The following is a 24,681-nucleotide window of genomic DNA, read 5'->3' on the forward strand; positions in this document are numbered from 1 at the left end:
CAAACATGGATTTTGGAGCTCATTTTTAGTGCGTAAAATAATTTTCGACTTATTATTATAGTTTTCAAATTTTTTTGCACACACGAACTCTAAAATTTTCATTTTTTTGTGATCTTATATCTTTTTTGTTTACGATGAAAAATGGGAGAGTGAAAACTCAAGTTTGGATCAGAAAAAAAAAAATTGAAATGCACAAATGCTGAGAGAGATAATTCCGAAAAATATCTGTGATTTTTAAGGATAGGGAAAAAGTGGGTTGTTTGGCCCTGGTAAATATCCAACCACTTGAGAATTTAACTTTTTCTACTCCCCCCTAATTTTTGGATCTGAAGGCTACTTGCATCCTCAACATGCTTGTGGCATGCATATCAGCCACACTTAAAACATGTGAGGATCAGTTAGAGGTCCCTTTCCTATAAAATTCCGCCAAGCTATTATTAGGGGGTTGTGCTAGTGGAATTTCCCAAACATGGATTTTGGAGCTCATTTTTAGTGCGTGAAATAATTTTCTACTTATTATTATAGTTTTCAAATTTTTTTGCACACACGAACTCCAAAATTTTCATTTTGTTGCGATCTTATATCTTTTTGGTTTACGAGGAAAAATCGGAGAGTAAAAACTCACGTTTGGATCTGAAAAAAAAAATAATTGAAATGCACGAATGCTGAGAGAGATAATTCCGAAAAGTATCTGTGATTTTTAAGGATAAGCAAAATGTGGGTTGTTTAGCCCTGGTAAATATCCAACCACTTGAGAATTGTACTTTTTCTACTCCCCCCTAATTTTTGGATCTGAAGGCCACTTGCATCCTCAACATGCTTGTGGCATGCACATCCACCACACTTAAAACATGTGAGGATCAGTTAGAGGTCCCTTTCCTATAAAATTCCACCAAGCTATTAATAGGGGGTTGTACTAGTGGAATTTCCCAAACATAGAGTTTGGAGCTCATTTTTAGTGCGTAAAATAATTTTCTACTTAATATTATAGTTTTCAAATTTTTTTGCACACACGAAATCTAAAATTTTCATTTTGTTGCGATCTTATATCTTTTTTGTTTACGAGGAAAAATGGGAGAGAGAAAACTCAAGTTTGGATCTGAAAAAAAAAATATTTGAAATGCACAAATGCTGAAAGACATAATTCCGAAAAGTATCTGTGATTTTTAAGGATAGGCAAAAAGTAGGTTGTTTGGCCCTGGTAAATATCCAACCACTTGAGAATTTAAATTTTTCTACTCCCCCCAAATTTTTGGATCTGAAGGCCACTTGCATCCTCAACATGCTTGTGGCATGCACATCCACCACACCTAAAACATGTGAGGATCAGTTAGAGGTCCCTTTCCTATAAAATTCCACCATGCTATTCTTCGGGGGTTGTACTAGTGGAATTTCCCAAACATGGATTTTGGAGCTCATTTTTAGTGCGTAAAATAATTTTCGACTTATTATTATAGTTTTCAAATTTTTTTGCACACACGAACTCTAAAATTTTCATTTTTTTGTGATCTTATATCTTTTTTGTTTACGATGAAAAATGGGAGAGTGAAAACTCAAGTTTGGATCAGAAAAAAAAAAATTGAAATGCACAAATGCTGAGAGAGATAATTCCGAAAAATATCTGTGATTTTTAAGGATAGGCAAAAAGTGGGTTGTTTGGCCCTGGTAAATATCCAACCACTTGAGAATTTAACTTTTTCTACTCCCCCCTAATTTTTGGATCTGAAGGCTACTTGCATCCTCAACATGCTTGTGGCATGCATATCAGCCACACTTAAAACATGTGAGGATCAGTTAGAGGTCCCTTTCCTATAAAATTCCGCCAAGCTATTATTAGGGGGTTGTGCTAGTGGAATTTCCCAAACATGGATTTTGGAGCTCATTTTTAGTGCGTGAAATAATTTTCTACTTATTATTATAGTTTTCAAATTTTTTTGCACACACGAACTCTAAAATTTTCATTTTGTTGCGATCTTATATCTTTTTTGTTTAAGAGGAAAAATGGGAGAGTGAAAACTCAAGTTTGGATCTGAAAAAAACAAAATTTGAAATGCACAAATGCTGAAAGAGATAATTCCGAAAAGTTTCTGTGATTTTTGAGGATAGGCAAAAAGTGGGTTGTTTGGCCCAGGTAAATATCCAACCACTTGAGAATTTAACTTTTTCTACTCCCCCCTAATTTTTGGATCTGAAGGCCACTTGCATCCTCAACATGCTTGTGGCATGCTTATCCACCACACTTAAAACATGTGAGGATCAGTCAGAGGTCCCTTTCCTATAAAATTCCGCCAAGCTATTATTAGGGGGTTGTACTAGTGGAATTTCCCAAACATGGATTTTAGAGCTCATTTTTAGTGCGTGAAATAATTTTCTACTTATTATTATAGTTTTCAAATTTTTTTGCACACACGAACTCCATAATTTTCATTTTGTTGCGATCTTATATCTTTTTGGTTTACGAGGAAAAATCGGAGAGTAAAAACTCACGTTTGGATCTGAAAAAAAAATAATTGAAATGCACGAATGCTGAGAGAGATAATTCCGAAAAGTATCTGTGATTTTTAAGGATAAGCAAAATGTGGGTTGTTTAGCCCTGGTAAATATCCAACCACTTGAGAATTGTACTTTTTCTACTCCCCCCTAATTTTTGGATCTGAAGGCCACTTGCATCCTCAACATGCTTGTGGCATGCACATCCACCACACTTAAAACATGTGAGGATCAGTTAGAGGTCCCTTTCCTATAAAATTCCACCAAGCTATTAATAGGGGGTTGTACTAGTGGAATTTCCCAAACATAGAGTTTGGAGCTCATTTTTAGTGCGTGAAATAATTTTCTACTTAATATTATAGTTTTCAAATTTTTTTGCACACACGAAATCTAAAATTTTCATTTTGTTGCGATCTTATATCTTTTTTGTTTACGAGGAAAAATGGGAGAGAGAAAACTCAAGTTTGGATCTGAAAAAAAAAATATTTGAAATGCACAAATGCTGAAAGACATAATTCCGAAAAGTATCTGTGATTTTTAAGGATAGGCAAAAAGTGGATTGTTTGGCCCTGGTAAATATCCAACCACTTGAGAATTTACCTTTTTCTACTCCCCCCTAATTTTTGGATCTGAAGGCCACTTGCATCCTCAACATGCTTGTGGCATGCATATCCACAACACTTAAAATATGTGAGCATCAGTTAGAGGTCCCTTTCCTATAAAATTCAAAAAGCTATTATTAGGGGGTTGTACTAGTGGAATTTCCTAGACAAGGATTTTGGAGCTCATTTTTAGTGCGTGAAATAATTTTCTACTTATTATTATAGTTTTCAAATTTTTTTGCACACACGAACTCTAAAATTTTCATTTTGTTGCGATCTTATATCTTTTTTATTTACGAGGAAAAATGGGAGAGTGAAAAATCAAGTCTGGATCTGAAAAACAAAAATTTGGAATGCACAAATGCTGAGAGAGATAATTCCGAAAGTATCTGTGTTTTTAAGGATAGGCAAAAAGTGGGTTGTTTGGCCCTGGTAAATATCCAACCACTTGAGAATTGTACCTTTTCTACTCCCCCCTAATTTTTGGATCTAAAGGCCACTTGCATCCTCAACATGCTTGTGGCATGCATATCCACCACACTTAAAACATGTGAGGATCAATTAGAGGTCCCTTTCCTATAAAATTCCGCCAAGCTATTATTAGGGGGTTGTACTAGTGGAATTTCCCAAACATGGATTTTGGAGCTCATTTTTAGTGCGTGAAATAATTTTCTACTTATTATTATAGTTTTCAAATTTTTTTGCACACAAGAACTCTAAAATTTTCATTTTGTTGCGATCTTATATCTTTTTTGTTTACGAGGAAAAATGGGAGAGTGAAAACTCATGTTTGGTTCTGAAAAAAAAAAAAATCTGAAATGTACAAATGCTGAGAGAGATAATTCCGAAAAGTATCTGTGATTTTTAAGGATAGGCAAAAAGTGGGTTGTTTGGCCCTGGTAAATATCCAACCACTTGAGAATTTAACTTTTTCTACTCCCCCCTAATTTATGGATCTGAAGGCCACTTGCATCCTCAACATGCTTGTGGCATGCATATCCACCACATTTAAAACATGTGAGGATCAGTTAGAGGTCCCTTTCCTATAAAATTTCACCAAGCTATAATTAGGGGTTTGTACTAGTGGAATTTCCCAAACATGGATTTTGGAGCTCATTTTTAGTGCGTGAAATAATTTTCTACTTATTATTATAGTTTTAAATTTTTTTTGCACACACGAACTCTAAAATTTTCATTTTGTTGCGAACTTATATCTTTTTTGTTTACGAGGAAAAAATTGGAGAGTGAAAACTCAATTTTGGATGTGAAAAAAAAAAAATTTGAAATTCACAAATGCTGAGAGAGATAATTCCGAAAAGTATTTGTGATTTTTAAGGATTGGTAAAAAGTGAGTTGTTTGGCCCTGGTAAATATCCAACCACTTGAGAATTTAACTTTTTCTACTCCCCCCTAATTTTTGGATCTGAAGGCCACTTCCATCCTCAACATGCTTCTGGCATGCATATCCACCACACTTAAAACATGTGAGGATCAGTTAGAGGTCCCTTTCCTATAAAATTCCAACAAGCTATTATTAGGGGGTTGTACTAGGGGAATTTCCCAAATTTGGAGCTCATTTTTAGTGCGTGAAATAATTTTCTACTTATTATTATAGTTTTCAAATTTTTTTACATACACGAACTCTAAAATTTTCAGTTTTTTGTGATATTATATCTTTTTTGTTTACGAGGAAAAATGGGAGAGTGAAAACTCAAGTTTGGATCTGAAAAAAAAAAAATTTGAAATGCACAAATGCTGAGAAAGATAATTCCGAAAAGTATCTGTGATTATTAAGGATAGGCAAAAAGTGGGTTGTTTGGCCCTGGTAAATTTCCAACCACTTCAGAATTTATCTTTTTCTACTCCCCCCTAATTTTTGGATCTGAAGGCCACTTGCAACCTCAACATGCTTGTGGCATGCATATCAACCACACTTAAAACATGTGAGGATCAGTTAGAGGTCCCTTTCCTATAAAATTCCGCCAAGCTATTATTAGGGGGTTGTACTAGTGGAATTTCCCAAACATGGATTTTGGTGCTCATTTTTAGTGCGTGAAATAATTTTCTACTTATTATTATAGTTTTCAAATTTTTTTGCACACACGAACTCTAAAATTTTCATTTTGTTGCGATCTTATATCTTTTTTGTTTACGAGGAAAAATGAGAGAGAGAAAATTCAAGTTTGGATCTGAAAAAAAAAAAATTTGAAATGCACAAATACTGAAAGCGATAATTCTGAAAAGTATCTGTGATTTTTAAGGATAGGCAAAAAGTGGGTTGTTTGGCCCTGGTAAATATCCAACCACTTGAGAATTTAACTTTTCCTACTCCCCCCTAATTTTTGGATCTGAAGGCCACTTGCATCCTCAACATGCTTGTGGCATGCATATCCACCACACTTAAAACATGTGAGGATCAGTTAGAGGTCCCTTTCCTATAAAATTCTGCCAAGCTATTATTAGGGGGTTGAACTAGTGTAATTTACCAAACATGGATTTTGGAGCTCATTTTTAGTGCGTGAAATAATTTTCTCCTTATTATTATATTTTTCAAATTTTTTATCACACACGAACTCTAAAATTTTCATTTTGTTGCGATCTTATATCTTTTTTATTTACGAGGAAAAATGGGAGAGTGAAAACTTAAGTTTGGATCTGAAAAAAAAAAAAAATCTGAAATGCACAAATGCTGAGAGTGATAATTCCGAAAAGTATCTGTGATTTTTAAGGATAGGCAAAAAGTGGGTTGTTTGGCCCTAGTAAATATCCAACCACTTGAGAATTTAAATTTTTCTACTCCCCCCAAATTTTTGGATCTGAAGGCCACTTGCATCCTCGACATGCTTGTGGCATGCACATCCACCACACCTAAAACATGTGAGGATCAGTTAGAGGTCCCTTTCCTATAAAATTCCACCAAGCTATTCTTAGGGGGTTATACTAGTGGAATTTCCCAAACATGGATTTTGGATCTCATTTTCAGTGCGTAAAATAATTTTCGACTTATTATTATTGTTTTCAAATTTTTTTGCACACACGAACTCTAAAATTTTCATTTTTTTGCGATCTTATATCTTTTTTGTTTACTATGAAAAATGGGAGAGTGAAAACTCAAGTTTGGGTCTGAAAAAAAAAAATTGAAATGCACAAATGCTGAGAGAGATAATTCCGAAAAGTATCTGTGATTTTTAAGGATAGGCAAAAAGTGGGTTGTTTGGCCCTGGTAAATATCCAACCACTTGAGAATTTAACTTTTTCTACTCCCCCCTAATTTTTGGATCTAAAGGCCACTTGCATCCTCAACATGCTTGTGGCATGCATATCAACCACACATAAAACATGTGAGGATCAGTTAGAGGTCCCTTTCCTATAAAATTGCGCCAAGCTATTATTAGGGGGTTGTACTAGTGGAATTTCCCAAACATGGATTTTGGAGCTCATTTTTAGTGCGTGAAATAATTTTCTACTTATTATTATAGTTTTCAAATTTTTTTCACACACGAACTCTAAAATTTTCATTTTGTTGCGATCTTATATCTTTTTTGTTTAAGAGGAAAAATGGGAGAGTGAAAACTCAAGTTTTGATCTGAAAAAAAATAAAAATTGAAATGCACAAATGCTGAAAGAGATAATTCCGAAAAGTATCTGTGATTTTTAAGGATAGGCAAAAAGTGGGTTGTTTGGCCCTGGTAAATATCCAACCACTTGAGAATTTAACTTTTTCTACTCCCCCCTAATTTTTGGATCTAAAGGCCACTTGCATCCTCCACATGCTTGTGGCATGCATATCCACCACACTTAAAACATGTGAGGATCAGTTAGAGGTCCCTTTCCTATAAAATTCTGCCAAGCTATTATTAGGGGGTTGAACTAGTGTAATTTACCAAACAAGGATTTTGGAGCTCATTTTTAGTGTGTGAAATAATTTTCTCCTTATTATTATAGTTTTCAAATTTTTTTTCACACACAAACTCTAAAATTTTCATTTTGTTGCGATCTTATATCTTTTTTGTTTACGAGGAAAAATGGGAGAGTGAAAACTCAAGTTTGGATCTGAAATAAAAAAATCTGAAATGCACAAATGCTGAGAGCGATAATTCCGAAAAGTATCTGTGATTTTTAAGGATAGGCAAAAAGTGGGTTGTTTGGCCCTGGTAAATATCCAACCACTTGAGAATTTAAATTTTTCTACTCCCCCCTAATTTTTGGATCTAAAGGCCACTTGCATCCTCAACATGCTTGTGGCATGCACATCCACCACACCTAAAACATGAGAGGATCAGTTAGAGGTCCCTTTCCTATAAAATTCCACCAAGCTATTCTTAGGGGGTTGTACTAGTGGCATTTCACAAACATGGATTTTGGAGCTCATTTTTAGTGCGTAAATTAATTTTTGACTTATTATTATAGTTTTCAAATTTTTTTGCACACACGAACTCTAAAATTTTCATTTTGTTTCGATCTTTTACCATTTTTGTTTTCGAGGAAAAAAGGGAGAGTGAAAACTCATGTTTGGATCTAAAAAAAAAAATTGAAATGCACAAATGCTGAGAGAGATAATTCCGAAAAGTATCTGTGATTTTTAAGGATAGGCAAAAAGTGGGTTGTTTGGCCCTGGTAAATATCCAACCACTTGAGAATTTACCTTTTTCTACTCCCCCCTAATTTTTGGATCTGAAGGCCACTTGCATCCTCAACATGCTTGTGGCATGCACATCCACCACACTTAAAACATGTGGGGATCAGTTAGAGGTCCCTTTCCAATAAAATTCCACCAAGCTATTATTAGGGTGTTGTACTAGTGGAATTACCCAAACATGGATTTTGGAGCTCATTTTTAGTGCGTGAAATAATTGTCTACTTATTATTATAGTTTTCAATTTTTTTTGCACACACGAACTCTAAAATTTTCATTTTGTTGCGATCTTATATCTTTTTTGTTTACGAGGAAAAATGGGAGAGTGAAAACTCAAGTTTAGATCTGAAAAAAAAAATTTGAAATGCTCAAATGCTGAGAGAGATAATTCCGAAAAGTATCTGTGATTTTTAAGGATAGGCAAAAAGTGGGTTGTTTGGCCCTGGTAAATATCCAACCACTTGAGAATTTAACTTTTTCAACTCCCCCGCTAATTTTTAGATCTGAAGGCCATTTGCATCCTCAACATGCTTGTGGCATGCACATCCACCACACTTAAAACATGTGAGGATCAGTTAGAGGTCCCTTTCCTATAATATTCCACCAAGCTATTCTTAGGGGGTTGTACTAGTGGAATTCCCAAACATGGATTTTGGAGCTCATTTTCAGTGCGTGAAATAATTTTCTACTTACTATTATAGTTTTCAAATTTTTTTGCACACACGAACTCTAAAAATTTCATTTTGCTGCGATCTTATTTCTTTTTTGTTTACGAGGAAAAATGGGAGAGTGGAAACTCAAGTTTCGATCTGAAAAAAAAAAATTTGAAATACACAAATGCTGAAAGAGAAAATTTCGAAAAGTATCTGAGATTTTTATGGATAGGCAAAAAGTGGATTGTTTGGCCCTGGTAAATATCCAACCACTTGAGAATTTAACTTTTTCAACTCCCCCCTAATTTTTAGATCTGAAGGCCACTTGCATCCTCAACATGCTTCTGGCATGCATATCCACCACACTTAAAACATTTGAGGATTAGTTAGAGGTCCCTTTCCTATAAAATTCCACCATGCTATTATGAGGGGGTTGTACTAGTGGAATTTCCCAAACATGGATTTTGAGCTCATTTTTAGTGGGTGAAATAATTTTCTACTTATTATTATAGTTTTCAAATTTTTTTGCATACACGAACTCTAAAATTTTCATTTTGATGCGATCTTATATCTTTTTTGTTTACGAGGAAAAATGGGAGAGTGAAAACTCAAGTTTGGATCTGAAAAAAAAAAATTGAAATGCACAAATGCTGAGAGAGATAATTCCGAAAAGTATCTGTGATTTTTAAGGATAGGCAAAAAGTGGGTTGTTTGGCCCTGGTAAATATCCAACCACTTGAGAATTTAACTTTTTCTACTCCCCCCTAATTTTTGGATCTGAAGGCCACTTGCATCCTGAACTTGCTTGTGGCATGCATATCCACCACACTTAAAACTTGTGAGGATCAGTTAGAGGTCCCTTTCCTATAAAATTCCACCAAGCTATTCTTAGGGGGTTGTACTAGTGGAATTTCCCAAACATGGATTTTGGAGCTCATTTTTAGTGCGTGAAATAATTTTCGACTTATTATTATAGTTTTCAAATTTTTTTGCACACACGAACTCTAAAATTTTCATTTTGTTGCGATTTATATCTTTTTTGTTTATGAGGTAAAATGGGAGTGTGAAAACTCAAGTTTGGATCTCAAAAAAAAAAAATTTGAAATGCACAAATGCTGAGGGAGATAATTCCGAAAAGTATCTGTGATTTTTAAGGATAGGCAAAAAGTGGGTTGTTTGGCCCCGGTAAATATCCAACCACTTGAGAATTTAACTTTTTCTACTCCCCCCTAATTTTTTGATCTGAAGGCCACTTGCATCCTCAACATGCTTGTGGCATGCACATCCACCACACTTAAAACATGTGAGGATCAGTTAGAGGTCCCTTTCCTATAAAATTCCACCAAGCTATTAATAGGGGGTTGTACTTGTGGAATTTCCCAAACATAGATTTTGGAGCTCATTTTTAGTGCGTGAAATAATTTTCTACCAATTATTATAGTTTTCAAATTTTTTTGCACACACGAACGCTTAAATTTTCATTTTGTTGCGATCTTATATCTTTTTTGTTTACGAGGAAAAATGGGAGAGTGGAAACTCAAGTTTTGATCTGAAAAAAAAAATTTGAAACGCACAAATGCTGAAAGAGATAATTCCGTAAAGTATCTGTGATTTTTAAGGATAGGAAAAAAGTGGATTGTTTGGCCCTTGTAAATATCCAACCACTTGAGAATTTAAATTTTTCTACTCCCCCCTAATTTTTGGATCTGAAGGCCACTTGCATCCTCAACATGCTTGTGGCATGCACATCCACCACACTTAAAACATGTGAGGATCAGTTAGAGGTCCCTTTCCTTTAAAATTCCACCAAGCTATTATTAGGGGGTTGTACTAGTGGAATTTCCCAAACATGGATTTTGGGGCACATTTTTAGTGCGTGAAATAATTTTATACTTCTTATTATAGTTTTCAATTTTTTTTGCATACACAAACTCTAAAATTTTCATTTTGATGCGATCTTATGTCTTTTTTGTTTACGAGGAAAAATAGGAGAGAGAAAACTCAAGTTTGGATCTGAAAAAAAAAAATTTGAAAAGCACAAATGCTGAGAGAGATAATTCCGAAAAGTATCAGTGATTTTTACGGATAGGCAAAAAGTGGGTTGTTTGGCGCTGGTAAATATCCAACCACTTGAGAATTTAACTTTTTCTACTCCCCCCTAATTTTTTGATCTGAAGGCCACTTGCGTCCTCAACATGCTTGTGGCATGCACATCCACCACACCTAAAACATGTGAGGATCAGTTAGAGGTCGCTTTCCTATAAAATTCCACCAAGCTATTCTTCGGGGGTTGTACTAGTGGAATTTCCCAAACATGGATTTTGGAGCTCATTTTTAGTGCGTGAAATAATTTTCTACTTATTATTATAGTTTTCAAATTTTTTTGCACACACGAACTCTAAAATTTTCATTTTGTTGCGATCTTATATCTTTTTTGTTTACGAGGAAAAATGGGAGAGTGAAAACTCATGTTTGGATCTGAAAAAAAAACAAATTTGAAATGCACAAAAGCTGAGAGAGATAATTCCGAAAAGTAACTGTGATTTTTAACGATAGGCAAAAAGTGGGTTGTTTGGCGCTGGTAAATATCCAACCACTAGAGAATTTAACTTTTTCTACTCCCCACTATTTTTTGGATCTGAAGGCCACTTGCATCCTCAACATGCTTGTGGCATGCATATCCACCACACATAAAACATGTGCGGATCAGTTAAAGGTCCCTTTCCTATAAAATTCCACCAAGCTATTATTAGGGGGTTGTACAAGTGGAATTTCCCAAACATAGATTTTGGAGCTCATTTTTAGTGCGTGAAATAATTTTCTACTTATTATTATAGTTTTCAAATTTTTTTGCAGACACGAACTCTAAAATTTTCATTTTGATGCGATCTTATATCTTTTTTGTTTACCAGGAAAAATGGGAGAGTGAAAACTCAAGTTTGGATATGAAAAAAAAAAATTTGAAATGCACAAATGCTGAGAGAGATAATTCCGAAAAGTATCTATGATTTTTAAGGATAGGCAAAAAGTGGGTTGTTTGGCCCTGGTAAATATCCAACAACTTGAGAATTTAAGTTTTTCTACTCCCCCCTAATTTTTGGATCTGAAGGCCACTTGCATCCTCAACATGGTTGTGGCATCTATATCCACCACACTTAAAACATGTGAGGATCAGTTAGAGGTCCCTTTCCTATAAAATTCCGCCAAACTATTAATAGGGGGTTGTACTAGTGGAATTTCTCAAACATGGATTTTGGAGCTCATTTTTAGTGCGTAAAATAATTTTCTACTTATTATTATAGTTGTCAAATTTTTTTGCACACACGAACTCTAAAATTTTCATTTTGTTGCAATCTTATATTTTTTTGTTTACGAGGAAAAATGGGAGAGTGAAAACTCAAGTTTGGATCTGAAAAAAAAAAATTTGAAATGCACAAATGCTGAGAGAGATAATTCCGAAAAGTGTCGGTGATTTTTAAGGATAGGCAAAAAGTGGGTTGTTTGGCCCTGGTAAATATCCAACCACTTGAGAATTTAACTTTTTCTACTCCCCCTAATTTTTGGATCTGAAGGCCATTTGCATCCTCAACATGCTTGTGGCATGCACATCCACCACACTTAAAACATGTGAGGATCAGTTAGAGGTCCCTTTCCTATAAAATTCCACCAAGCTATTATTAGGGGTTTGTACTAGTGGAATTTCCCAAACATGAATTTTGGAGCTCATTTTTAGTGCGTGAAATAATTTTCTACTTATTATTATAGTTTTCAAATTTTTTTGCACACACGAACTCTAAAATTTTCATTTTGTTGCGATCTTATATCTTTTTTGTTTACGAGGAAAAATGGGAGAGAGAAAACTCAAGTTTGGATCTAAAAAAAAAAATTTGAAATGCACAAATGCTGAAAGCGATAATTCCGAAAAGTACCTGTGATTTTTAAGGATAGGCAAAAAGTGGGTTGTTTGGCCCTGGTAAATATCCAACCACTTGAGAATTTAACTTTTTCTACTCCCCCCTAATTTTTGGATCTGAAGGCCACTTGCATCCTCAACATGCTTGTGGCATGCATATCCACCACACTTAAAACATGTGAGGATCAGTTAGAGGTCCCTTTCCTATAAAATTCTGCCAAGCTATTATTAGGGGGTTGAACTAGTGTAATTTACCAAACATGGATTTTGGAGCTCATTTTTAGTGCGTGAAATAATTTTCTCCTTATTATTATAGTTTTCAAATTTTTTTCACACAGGAATTCTAAAATTTTCATTTTGTTGCGATCTTATATCTTTTTTGTTTACGAGGAAAAATGGGAGAGTGAAAACTCAAGTTTGGATCTGAAAAAAAACATCTGAAATGCACAAATGCTGAGAGTGATAATTCCGAAAAGTATCTGTGATTTTTAAGGATAGGCAAAAAGTGGGTTGTTTGGCCCTGGTAAATATCCAACCACTTGAGAATTTAAATTTTTCTACTCCCCCCAAATTTTTGGATCTGAAGGCCACTTGCATCCTCAACATGCTTGTGGCATGCACATCCACCACACGTAAAACATGTGAGTATCAGTTAGAGGTCCCTTTCCTATAAAATTCCACCAAGCTATTCTTAGGGGGTTGTACTAGTGGAATTTCCCAAACATGGATTTTGGAGCTCATTTTTAGTGCGTAAAATAATTTTTGACTTATTATTATAGTTTTCAAATTTTTTTGCACACACGAACTCTAAAATTTTCATTTTTTTGCGATCTTATATCTTTTTTGTTTACGAGGAAAAATGGGACAGTGAAAACTCAAGTTTGGATCTGAAAAATAAAAAACTTGAAATGCACAAATGCTGAGAGAGATAATTCCGAAAAGTGTCGGTGATTTTTAAGGATAGGCAAAAAGTGGGTTGTTTGGCCCTGGTAAATATCCAACTACTAGAGAATTTAACTTTTTCTACTCCCCACTATTTTTTGGATCTGAAGGCCACTTGCAACCTCAACATGTTTGTGGCATGCATATCCACCACACTTAAAACACGTGAGGATCAGTTAGAGGTCCCTTTCCTTTAAAATTCCACCAAGCTATTATTAGGGGGTTGTACTAGTGTAATTTCCCAAACATGGATTTTGGAGCTCATTTTTAGTGCGTGAAATAATTTTCAACTTATTATTATAGTTTTCAAATTTTTTTGCACACACGAAGTCTAAAATTTTCATTTTGATGCGATCTTATATCTTTTTTGTTTACGAGGAAAAATGGGAGAGTGAAAACTCAAGTTTGGATCTGAAAAAAATAAAATTTGAAATGCACAAATGCTGAGAGAGATAATTCCGAAAAGTACATGTGATTTTTAAGGATAGGCAAAAAGTGGGTTGTTTGGCCCTGGTAAATATCCAACCACTTGAGAATTTAACTTTTTCTACTCCCCAATAATTTTTGGATCTGAAGGCCACTTACATCCTCAACATGCTTGTGGCATGCATATCCACCACACTTAAAACATGTGAGGATCAGTTTGAGGTCCCTTTCCTATAAAATTTCGCCAAGCTATTATTAGGGGGTTGTACTAGTGGAATTTCCCAAACATGGATTTTGGAGCTCATTTTTAGTGCGTGAAATAATTTTCTACTTATTTTTATGGTTTTCAAATTTTTTTGCACACACGAACTCTAAAATTTTCATTTTGTTGCGATCTTATATCTTTTTTTGTTTACAAGGAAAAATGGGAGAGTGAAAACTCAAAGTTTGGATCTAAAAAAAAAAAAATTTGAAATGCACAAATGCTGAGAGTGATAATTGCGAAAAGTGCCGGCGATTTTTAAGATAGGCAAAAACTGGGTTGTTTGGCCCTGGTAAATATCCAACCACTTGAGAATTTATCTTTTTCTACTCCCCCTTAATTTTTGGATCTGAAGGCCACTTGCATCCTCAACATGCTTGTGGCATGCACATCCACCACACTTCAAACATGTGAGGATCAGTTAGAGGTCCCTTTCCTATAAATGTCCACCATGCTATTATTAGGGGTTTGTACTAGTGGAATTTCCCAAACATGGATTTTGGAGCTCATTTTTAGTGCGTGAAATAATTTTCTACTTATTTTTATAGTTTTCAAATTTTTTTGCTCACACGAACTCTAAATTTTCATTTTGTTGCGATCTTTTATCTTTTTTGTTTACGAGGAAAAATGGGGGAGTGAAAACTCACGTTTGGATCTAAAAAAAAAAAAAAATTGAAATGCACAAATGCTTAGAGAGATAATTCCAAAAAGTATATTTGATTTTTAAGGATAGGAAAAAAGTGGGTTGTTTGGCCCTGGTAAATATCCAACAACTTGAGAATTTAACTTTTTCTCCTCCCCCCTAATTTTTGGATCTGAAGTCCACTTGCATCCTCAACATGCATGTGGCATGCATATCCACCACAATTAAAACATGTGAGGATCAATTAGAGGTCCCTTTCCTATAAAATTCTGCCAGGCTATTATTAGGGGGTTGTACTAGTGGAATTTTCCAAACATGGCTTTTGGAGCTTATTCTTAATGCGTCAAATAATTTTCTACTTATTAATATAGTTAACAAATTTTTTTGCACTCACGAACTCTAAAATTTTCATTTTGTTGCGATCTTATATCTTTTTTGTTTGCGAGAAAAAATCGGAGAGTGAAAACTCAAGTTTGGATATGAAAAAAAAAATTTGAAATGCACAATTGCTCTGAGAGAAAATTCCGAAAAGTATCTGTGATTTTTAAGGATAGGCAAAAAGTGGGTTGTTTGGCCCTGGTAAATATCCAACCACTTGAGAATTTAACTTTTTCTACTCCCCCCTAATTTTTGGATCTGAAGGCCACTCGCATCCTTTACATGCTTGTGGCATGCATATCCACCACACTTAAAAACATGTGAGGATCAGTTAGAGGTCCCTTTCCTATAAATTTCCGCCAAGCTATTATTAGGGGGTTGTACTAGTGGAATTTCCCAAACATGGATTTTGGAGCTCATTTTTAGTGTGTGAAATAATTTTCTACTTAGTATTATAGTTTTCAAATTTTTTTGCACACACGAACTCTAAAATTTTTATTTTGTTGCGATTTTATATCTTTTTTGTTTACGAGGAAAAATGGGAGAGTGAAAACTCAAGTTTGGATCTTGAAAAAAAAAATTTGAAATGCACAAATGCTGTGTGAGATAATTCCGAAAAGTATCTGTGACTTTTAAGGATAGGCAAAAAGTGGGTTGTTTGGCCCTGGTAAATATCCAACCACTTGAGAATTTAACTTTTTCTACTCCCCCCTAATTTTTGGATCTGAAGGCCACTTGCATCCTCAACATGCTTGTGGCATGCATATCCACCACACTTAAAACATGTGAGGATCAGTTAGAGGTCCCTTTCCTATAAAATTCTGCCAGGCTATTACTTGGGGGTTGTACTAGTGGAATTTCCCAAACATGGATTTTGGAGCTTATTTTTAGTGCGTGAAATAATTTTCTACTATTTATTATAGTTTACAAATTTTTTTGCACTCACGAACTCTAAAATTTTCATTTTGTTGCGATCTTATTTCTTTTTTGTTTACGAGAAAAAATAGGAGAGTGAAAACTCAAGTTTGGATCTGAAAAAAAAAATTTTGAAATGCACAAATGCTGAGAGAGATAATTCTGAAACGTGTCTCTGATTTTTAAGGATAGGCAAAAGTGGGTTGTTTGGCCCAGGTAAAATATCCAACCACTTGAGAATTTAACTTTTTCTACTCCCCCCTAATTTTTGGATCTGAAGGCCACTTGCATCCTCAACATGCTTGTGGCATGCATATCCACCACACTTAAAACATGTGAGGATCAGTTAGAGGTCCCTTTCCTAGAAAATTCCGCCAAGCTATTATTTGGGGGTTGTACTAGTGGAATTTCCCAAACAAGGATTTTGGAGCTCATTTTTAGTGCGTGAAATAATTTTCTACTTATTATTATAGTTTACAAATTTTTTTGCACACATGTACTCTAAAATTTTCAATTTGTTGCGATCTTATATCTTTTTTGTTTACGAGGAAAAATGGGAGAGTAAAAACTCAAGTTTGGATCTGAAAAAAAAAAATTGAAATGCACAAATGCTGAGACAGATAAATCTGAAAAGTATCACTGATCTTTAAGGATAGGCAAAAAGTGGGTTGTTTGGCCCTGGTAAATATCCAATCACTTGAGAATTTACCTTATTCTACTCCCCCCTAGTTTTTGGATCTGAAGGCCACTTGCATCCTCAACATGCTTGTGGCATGCATATCCACCACACTTAAAACATGTGAGGATCAGTTAGAGGTCCCTTTCCTATAAAATTCCGCCAAGCAATTATTAGGGGGTTGTACTAGTGGAATTTCCCAAACATGGATTTTGGAGCTGATTTTTAGTGCTTGAAATAATTTTCTACTTATTATTATAGTTTACAAATTTGTTTGCACACTTGAAATCTAAGATTTTTATTTTGTTGCGATCTTATATCTTTTTTGTTTACGAGGAAAAATGGGAGAGTGAAAACTCAAGTTTGGATCTAAAAAAAAAAATTTGAAATGCACAAATGCTTAGAGAGATAATTCCGAAAAGTATCTGCGATTTTTAAGGATAGGGAAAGAGTGGGTTGTTTGGCCCTGGTAAATATCCAACCACATGAGAATTTAATTTTTCTCCTCCCAACTAGTTTTTGGATCTGAAAGCCACTTGCATCCTCAACATGCTTGTGGCATGCATATCCACCACACTTAAAACATGTGAAGATCAGTTAGAGGTCCCTTTCCTATAAAATTCCGCCAAGCTATTATTAGGGGGTTGTACTAGTGGAATTTCCCAAACATGGATTTTAGAGCTCATTTTTAGTGCATGAAATAATTTTCAACTTATTATTATAGTTTTCAAATTTTTTTGCACACACGAAATCTAAAATTTTTATTTTGTTGCGATCATATATCTTTTTTGTTTACGAGGAAAAATGGGAGAGTGAAAACTCAAGTTTGGATCTGAAAAAAAAAAATTTGAAATGCACAAATGCTAAGAGAGATAATTCCGAAAAGTATCTGCGATTTTTAAGGATAGGCAAAAAGTGGGTTGTTTGGCCCTGGTAAATATCCAACCACTTGAGAATTTAACTTTTTCTCCTCCCACCTAGTTTTTGGATCTGAAGGCCACTTCCATCCTCAACATGCTTGTGGCATGCATATCCACCACACTTAAAACATGTGAGGATCAGTTAGAGGTCCCTTTCCTATAAAATTCCGCCAAGCTATTATTAGGGGGTTGTACTAGTGGAATTTCCCAAACATGGATTTTGGTGCTCATTTTTATTGCGTGAAATAATTTTTTACTTATTATTATAGTTTTCAATTTTTTTTTGCACACACGAACCCTAAAATTTTCATTTTGTTGCGATCTTTTATCTTTTTTGTTTACGAGGAAAAATGGGAGAGTGAAAACTCAAGTTTGGATCTAAAAAAAAAAAAATTTGAAATGCACAAATGCTGAGAGAGATAATTCCGAAAAGTACCTGTGATTTTTAAGCATTGGCAAAAAGTGGGTAGTTTGGCCCTGGTAAATATCCAACCACTTGAGAATTTAAATTTTTCTACTCCCCCCTAATTTTTGGATCTGAAGGCCACTAGCATCCTCAACATGCTTGTGGCATGCATATCCACCACAGTTAAAACATGTGAGGATCAGTTAGAGGTCCCTTTCCTTTAAAATTCCCCCAAGCTATTATTAGGGGGTTGTACTAGTGGAATTTCCCAAACATGGATTTTGGAGTACATTTTTAGTGTGTGAAATAATTTTTTACTTATTATTATAGTTTTCAAATTTTTTTACAGACACGAACTGTAAAATTTTCATTTTGTTGCGATCTTATATCTTTTTTGTTTACAAAGAAAAATGGGAGAGTGAAAACTCAAGTTTGGATCTGGAAAAAAAAAATTGAAATGCACAAATGCTGTGAGAGATAATTCCGAAAAGTATCTGTGACTTTTAAGGCTAGACAAAAAGTGGGTTGTTTGGCCCTAGTAAATATCCAACCACTTGAGAATTTAACTTTTTCTACTCCCCCCTAATTTTTGGATCTGAAGGCCACTTGCATCCTCAACATGCTTGTGGCATGCATATCCACCACACTTAAAACATGTGAGGATCAGTTAGAGGTCCCTTTCCTAGAAAATTCTGCCAGGCTATTATTAGGGGGTTGTACTAGTGGAATTTCCCAATCATGGATTTTGGAGCTTATTTTTAGTGCGTGAAATAATTTTCTACTTATTATTATAGTTTAAAAATTTTTTTGCACTCACGAACTCTAAAATTTTCAGTTTGTTGCGATCTTATAACTTTTTTGTTTACGAGAAAAAATAGGAGAGTGAAAACTCAAGTTTGGATCTGAAAAAAAAAAAATTTAAATGCACAAATGCTGAGAGAGATAATTCCGAAACGTATCTGTGATTTTTAAGGATAGGCAAAAGTGGGTTGTTTGTCCCTGGTAAAATATCCAACCACTTGAGAATTTAACTTTTTCTACTCCCCCCTAATTTTTTGATCTGAAGGCCACTTGCATCCTCAACATGCTTGTGGCATGCATATCCACCACACTTAAAACATGTGAGGATCGTTTAGAGGTCCCTTTCGTATAAAATTCCGCCAGGCTGTTATTAGGGGGTTGTACTAGTGGAATTTCCCAAATAACGATTTTGGAGCTCATTTTTAGTGCGTGAAATAATTTTCTACTTATTATTATAGTTTACAAATGCTGAGACAGATAATTCTGAAAAGTATCTGTGATCTTTAAGGATAGGCAAAAAGTGGGTTGTTTGGCCCTGGTAAATATCCAACCACTTGAGAATTTACCTTTTTCAACAACCCCCTAGTTTTTGGATCTGAAGGCCACTTGCATCCTCAACATGCTTGTGGCATGCATATCCACCACACTTAAAACATGTGAGGATCAGTTAGAGGTCCCATTCCAATAAAATTCCGCCAAGCTAATATTTGGGGGTTGTACTAGTGGAATTTCCCAAACATGGATTTTGGAGCTCATTTTTAGGGCGTGAAATAATTTTCTACTTATTATTATAGTTTTCAAATTTTTTTGCACACACGAAATCTCAAATTTTCATTTTGTTGCGATCTTATATCTTTTTTGTTTACGAGGAAAAATGGGAGAGTGAAAACTCAAGTTTGGATCTAAAAAAAAAAAATTTGAAATGCACAAATGCTTAGAGAGATAATTCCGAAAAGTGTCTGCGATTTTTAAGGATAGGGAAAAAGTGGGTTGTTTGGCCCTGGTAAATATCCAACCACATGAGAATTTAACTTTTTCTCCTCCTAGCTAGTTTTTGGATCTGAAGGCCACTTGCATCCTCAACATGCTTGTGGCATGCATATCCACCACACTTAAAACATGTGAGGATCAGTTAGAGGTCCCTTTCCTATAAAATTCCGCCAAGCTATTATTAGGGGGCTGTACTAGTGGAATTTCCCAAACATGGATTTTGGTGCTAATTTTTAGTGCGTGAAATAATTTTCTACTTATTATTATAGTTTTCAAATTTTTTTGCACACACGAACTCTAAAATTTTCATTTTGTTGCGATCTTATATCTTTTTTGTTTACGAGGAAAAATGGGAGAGTGAAAACTCAAGTTTGGATCTGAAAAAAAAAAACTTAAAATGCACAAATGTTGAGAGAGATAATTCCGAAATGTATATGCGGTTTTTAAGGATAGGAAAAAAGTGGGACTTTGGCCCTGGTAAATATCCAACCACTTGAGAATTTAACTTTTTCTCCTCACCCCTAATTTTTGGATCTGAAGGCCACTTGTATCCTCAACATGCTTGTGGCATGCATATCCACCACACTTAAAACATGTGAGGATCAGTTAGAGGTCCCTTTCCTATATAATTCCGCCAAGCTATTATTAGGGGGTTGTACTAGTGGAATTTCCCAAACAAGGATTTTGGAGCTCATTTTTAGTGCGTGAAATAATTTTCTACTTATCATTATAGTTGACAATTTTTTTTGCACACACGTACTCTAAAATTTTCAATTTGTTGCGATCTTTTATCTTTTTTGTTTACGAGGAAAAATGGGAGGGTAAAAACTCAAGTTTGGATCTGAAAAAAAAAAAATTTGAAATGCACAAATGCTGAGACAGATAATTCCGAAAAGTATCTGTGATCTTTAAGGATAGGCAAAAAGTGGGTTGTTTGGCCCAGGTAAATATCCAACCACTTGAGAATTTACCTTTTTCTACTCCCCCCTAGTTTTTGGATTTGAAGGCCACTTGCATCCTCAACATGCTTGTGGCATGCATATCCACCACACTTAAAACATGTGTGGATCAGTTAGAGGTCCCTTTCCTATAAAATTCCACCAAGCTATTATTAGGGGGTTGTACTAGTGGAATTTCCCAAACATAGAGTTTGGAGCTCATTTTTAGTGCGTGAAATAATTTTCTAATTATTATTATAGTTTTCAAATTTTTTTGCACACACGAACTCTAAAATTTTCATTTTGTTGCGATCTTTTATCTTTTTTGTTTACGAGGAAAAATGGGAGAGTGAAAACTCAAGTTTGGATCTGGTAAGAAAAAATTTGAAATGCACAAATGCTGTGAGAGATAATTCCGAAAAGTATCTGTGACTTTTAAGGATAGGCAAAAAGTGGGTTGTTTGGCCCTGGTAAATATCCAACCACTTGAGAATTTAACTTTTTCAACTCGCCCCTAATTTTTGGATCTGAAGGCCACTTGCATCCTCAACATGCTTGTGGCATGCATATCCACCACACTTAAAACATGTGAGGATCAGTTAGAGGTCCCTTTCCTATAAAATTCTGCGAGGCTATTATTAGGGGGTTGTACGAGTGGAATTTCCCAAACATGGATTTTGGAGATTGTTTTTAGTGCGTGAAATAATTTTCTACTTATTATTATAGTTTACAAATTTTTTTGCACTCACGAACTCTAAAATTTTCATTTTTTTGGGATCTTATATATTTTTTGTTTACGAGGAAAAATGGGACAGTGAAAACTCAAAGTTTAGATCTGAAAAAAAAAAAATTTGAAATGCACAAATGCTGAGAGAGATAATTCTGAAAAGTATCTGTGATTTTTAAGGATAGGCAAAAAGTGGGTTGTTTGGCCCTGGTAAATATCCAACCACTTGAGAATTTAACTTTTTCTACTCCCCCCTAATTTTTGGATCTGAAGGCCACTTGCATCCTCAACCTGCTTGTGGCATGCATATCCACCACACTTAAAACATGTGAGCATCAATTAGAGGTCCCTTTCCTATAAAATTCCACCAAGCTATTATTAGGGGGTTGTACTAGTGGAATTTCCCAAAGATGGATTTTGGAGCTCATTTTTAGTGCGTGAAATAATTTTCTACTTATTATTATAGTTTTCAAATTTTTTTGCACACACGAACTCTAAAATTTTCATTTTGTTGCGATCTTATATCTTTTTTGTTTACGAGGAAAAATGGGAGAGTGAAAACTCAAGTTTGGAACTGAAAAAAAAAAATTTGAAATGCACAAATGCTGAGTAAGATAATTCCGAAAAGTATCTGTGATTTTTAAGGATAGGCAAAAAGTGGGTTGTTTGGCCCTGGTAAATATCCAACCATTTGAGAATTTAACTTTTTCTACTCCCCCCCTAATTTTTGGATCTGAAGGCCACTTGCATCCTCCACATGGTTGTGGCATGCATATCCACCACACTTAAAACATGTGAGGATCAGTTAGAGGTCCCTTTTCTATAAAATTCCACCAAGCTATTATTAGGGGGTTGTACTAGTGGAATTTCCCAAAATCTGATTTTGGAGCTCATTTTTAGTGCGTGAAATAATTTTCTACTTATTATTATAGTTTACGAATTTTTTTGCACACACGAACTCTAAAATTTTCATTTTGTTGCGATCTTATATCTTTTTTGTTTACGAGGAAAAATGGGAGAGTGAAATCTCATGTTTGGATTTGAAAAAAAAAATTTGAAATGCACAAATGCTGAGAGAGATAATTCCGAAAAGTATCTGGGATTTTTAAGGATAGGCAAAAAGTGGGTTGTTTGGCCCTGGTAAATATCCAACCACTTGAGAATTTAACTTTTTCAACTCCCCCCTAATTTTTGGATCTGAAGGCCACTTGCATCCTCAAAATGCTTGTGGTATGCATATCCACCACACTTAAAACATGTGAGGATTAGTTAGAGGTCCCTTTCCTATAAAATTCCACCAAGCTATTATTAGGGGGTTGTACTAGTGGAATTTCCCAAACATGGATTTTGGAACTTCATTTTTAGTGCGTGAAATAATTTTCTACATATTATTATAGTTTTCAAATTTTTTTTGCACACACGAACTCTAAAATTTTTATTTTGTTGCTATCTTATATCTTTTTTGTTTACAAGGAAAAATGGGAGTGTAAAAACTCAAGTTTGGATCTGAAAAAAAAAATTTGAAATGCACAAATGCTGAGACAGATAATTCCGAAAAGTATCTGTGATCTTTAAGGATAGGCAAAAAGTGGGTTGTTTGGCCCTAGTAAATATCCAACCACTTGAGAATTTACCTTTTTCTACTCCCCCCTAGTTTTTGGATCTGAAGGCCACTTGCATCCTCAACATGCTTGTGGCATGCATATCCACCACACTTAAAACATGTGAGGATCAGTTAGAGGTCCCTTTCCTATAAAATTCCGCCAAGCTAATATTAGGGGGTTGCACTAGTGGAATTTCCCAAACATGGATTTTGGAGCTCATTTTTTGTGCGTGAAATAATTTTCAACCTATTATTATAGTTTACAAATTTTTTTGCACACACGAAGTCTAAAATTTTCATTTTGTTGCGATCTTATATCTTTTTTGTTTACAAGGAAAAACGGGAGAGTGAAAACTCAAGTTTGGATCTGAAAAAAAAAAATTTTAAATGCACAAACTCTTAGAGAGATAATTCCGAAAAGTATCTGCGATTTTTAAGGATAGGCAAAAAGTGGGTTGTTTGGCTCTGGTAAATATCCAACAACTTGAGAATTTGACTTTTTCTCCTCCCACCTAGTTTTTGGATCTGAAGGCCACTTGCATCCTCAACATGCTTGTGGCATGCATATCCACCACAATTAAAACATGTGAGGATCAGTTAGAGGTCCCTTTCCTATAAAATTCCGCCAAGCTATTATAAGGGGGTTGTACTAGTGGAATTTCCCAAACAAGGATTTTGGAGCTCATTTTTAGGGTGTGAAATAATTTTTTATTTATTATTGTAGTTTACAAATTTTTTTGCACACACGTACTCTTAAATTTTCAATTTGTTGCGATCTTATATCTTTTTTGTTTACGAGGGAAAATGGGAGAGTAAAAACTCAAGTTTGGATCTGAAAAAAAAAAAAATTTGAAATGCACAAATGCTGAGATAGATAATTCCGAAAAGTATCTGTGAACTTTAAGGATAGGCAAAAAGTGGGTTATTTGGCCCTGGTAAATATCCAACGACTTGAGAATTTACGTTTTTCTACTCCCCCATAGTTTTTGGATCTGAAGGCCACTTGCATCCTCAACATGCTTGTGGCATGCATATCCACCACACTTAAAACATGTGAGGATCAGTTAGAGGTCCCTTTCCTATAAAATTCCACCAAGCTAATATTAGGGGGTTGTACTAGTGGAATTTCCAAAACATGGATTTTGGAGCTCATTTTTAGTGCGAGAAATAATTTTCTACTTATTATTATAGTTTTCAAATTTTTTTGCACACACGAAATCTAAAATTTTTATTTTGTTGTGATCTTATATATTTTTTGTTTACGAGGAAAAATGGGAGAGTGAAAACTCAAGTTTGGATCTGAAAAAAAAAAAAAATTTGAAATGCACAAATGCTTAGAGAGATAATTCCGAAAAGTATATGTGATTTTTAAGGATAGTTAAAAAGTGGGTTTTTTGGCCCTGGTAAATATCCAACCACTTGAGAATTTAACTTTTTCTCCTCCCCCCTAATTTTTGGATCTGAAGGCCACTTGCATCCTCAACATGCTTGTGGCATGCATATCCACCACACTTAAAACATGTGAGGATCAGTTAGAGGTCCCTTTCCTCTAAAATTCCGCCAAGTTATTATTTGGGGGTTGTACTAGTGGAATTTCCCAAACTTCGATTTTGGAGCTTATTTTTAGTGCGTGAAATAATTTTCTACTTATTATTATAGTTTTCAATTTTTTTTGCACACAGGAAGTCTAAAATTTTCATTTTGTTGCGATCTTATATCTTGTTTGTTTACGAGGAAAAATGGGAGAGTGAAAACTCAAG

Source organism: Aristolochia californica, unplaced genomic scaffold (assembly GCF_029961685.1).
Source record: "Aristolochia californica isolate CCGP_79_NKW_82.1479 unplaced genomic scaffold, dmAriCali1.0.hap1 SCAF_15, whole genome shotgun sequence".
In the NCBI taxonomy this organism is placed as follows: Eukaryota; Viridiplantae; Streptophyta; class Magnoliopsida; order Piperales; family Aristolochiaceae; genus Aristolochia; species Aristolochia californica.